The sequence below is a fragment of the Octopus bimaculoides genome, chromosome 20 (genome assembly GCF_001194135.2).
Source record: "Octopus bimaculoides isolate UCB-OBI-ISO-001 chromosome 20, ASM119413v2, whole genome shotgun sequence".
In the NCBI taxonomy this organism is placed as follows: domain Eukaryota; kingdom Metazoa; phylum Mollusca; class Cephalopoda; order Octopoda; family Octopodidae; genus Octopus; species Octopus bimaculoides.
In genome coordinates, this window is record NC_069000.1 from 4,817,671 (window position 1) to 4,820,123 (window position 2,453).

The following is a 2,453-nucleotide window of genomic DNA, read 5'->3' on the forward strand; positions in this document are numbered from 1 at the left end:
TATATATATATATGTATGTATGTATGTACGTATCTATCTATCTATCTATCTATCTATCTATCTATCCAGCTATCTATCTGTATACGCAATTTAGTATTAATTGCTCATAAATATATTTACGAAGTATACACGAGAACACTACTTTCAAATGAAGCATTTCACACTAATTTGCATATTACGGCTATTTAAGCAGCGAATTTCATTTCCAGTTCTGTGTGTAAATTAGAAGACATATGAATAAAAGTGACATGCACGTGAAATAAAAATATGATAATAAAAATTAGACGTGACTAGAAATGGTATGTTCCTGGTAAATATTCGTTTCGGATAGGAATAAAAAATACATCAGTAAAAGGTATGTGAGGATTATGAAGAGATAAATTATCTGGTATTTCAGTTTGATGTTTGGTGATGATCACGTCAGCTTTGATTGTACATACATACATACATACATACATACATACGTACGTAAGTACATACATACATACATATATGCAGACATACATACATGCATACTTACATATATGCAAACATACATACATACATATACATGCATACAAACATACATACATACATGCATATACATACATATATGCATACATACATGCATACACACATAAATACATACATATATGCATATACACATACATTTATACATACTTGCATATATACAAATATACATACATGCATACACGCATACATACATGCATGCATACACACATACATATATACATATATGAATACATACGTACATGCATATACATACATATATGCATATACATACATACATATTTACACACACGTAGGTATATAATTACAAACAAGAATACCTGAGTGAGCGAATCTTTTTATTACATCAATTTACAATTATTGTATCTGATGTGATGCAATAAATTCATTTGGTCACTCTTTTTTTCTTACTTGTAATTTTAAGAACTTGAGCGATATTTGTGGATATTGAAGCACGATATTTGTTGAATAAAACAAAAAGAAAAAATCCCTTTTGCTGTGGCACTTGGAAGACTGTGTCCATGAATAAGATTAATAGAGTAAGGCTAAACCCCAAGGTTAATACACAAATGTACATTTTCTTTTCCATTGGACAGTGTATATCTTTGCATAAGCATTGGTGTGTGCTTAGATACACAATGAAAAGTTTTCACTTGTACCAAACAAGCTGCTTAAGAAATTACAATTTAATAACGCTTCAGATTTCATTGTAAAATTTTGAAGAAACAAGGAATATGGTGACTTGTAGGGTCACCGTATGTCGTCCTTCAACAACAATATACGACCAAGTATATTAAACATCTTTTTTTAAACGACTATTGAATAGGTTGCAAAGCGCAACGCACATTTTAGTAAAAATAAATAAAAGAGTGGAAATCAGACCAGTGAGTGTGTTAAATTAATAAGGCACTAAAAGAGAATGACTCCCCACTGACACAATAATATATGCTTCAACGCATGAATGGACATACCGAAGCACGCAAACCAAATACAAGAAAGAAATCTGTAGAAATAACCTTAACAAAATAATGTAAAGAGCACTGCTGACGCAGTAGAACCTCGTGTTGCCTTGTAAAAACATTTTATATAGTTTATAGGTTATTATGGTTGCATAACGAAATACCACGAACATACAAATTATATGTATATATATATATGTATATATGTGTGTGTTTGTGTGTGTGTGTATGCGTATGCATGTGTATATATATATGTATGTATATATGTATGTATGTATGTATATATATATATATATATATATATATATATATATATATATATACGTGTATGTATATATGTATATACATATATATATACATATATATATATATACATATATATGTATGTACAAATAACTACAGCTTATTGGAAATATATTGGACATTAATTCAGTTTCTTTTTAAATAGCGGATTATTATTCATCTATTTATGTACACAAGACTTATTACTATTATCAATATTCTTGTTGTTGTCGCTGTTGTAGTTACTATTATTATTATTATTACTATTATTATTATTATTATTATTATTATTATTATTATTATTATTATTATTATTATTATTATTATTATTATTATTATTATTATTATTATTATTATTATTATCATCATTATTATTATTATTGTTATCATTGTTGTTGTTCTTGCATTTGTATTTTGTGGGTTATATTTGTTTAGTGGGTTTGCTTTTAGATTTTCTTTTGTATTTTATGAATTTTGATTTTTCTTTAAATGTAGAAATAATTGGTTAGGATTTATTTAGAGATAATTTCTTTACGATTGACACAACTATAATTGCTCTGGTCAAAAATAGGAAGAGGCAATATGAGGTTACACACACACACACACACACCTGCATATATATATATATATGTATATATATAGATAAACATTTATATATATATATATATATATATATATATAAATATATATACATACCTACGT

At 26.8% G+C, this 2,453-nt stretch overlaps 2 long non-coding RNA genes across 2 annotated transcripts in view; one reads left to right on the forward strand and one right to left on the reverse strand.

Moving 5' to 3' along the window:
* LOC128250328 (uncharacterized) overlaps positions 1 to 2,453 on the forward strand; it is a 389,962-nt gene that overhangs the window by 81,792 nt on the left and 305,717 nt on the right. The window lies entirely within an intron of this gene.
* The window catches only part of LOC128250327 (uncharacterized), a 246,424-nt gene that overhangs the window by 15,085 nt on the left and 228,886 nt on the right, over positions 1 to 2,453 (reverse strand). The gene's annotated exons all lie outside the window — the stretch shown is intronic.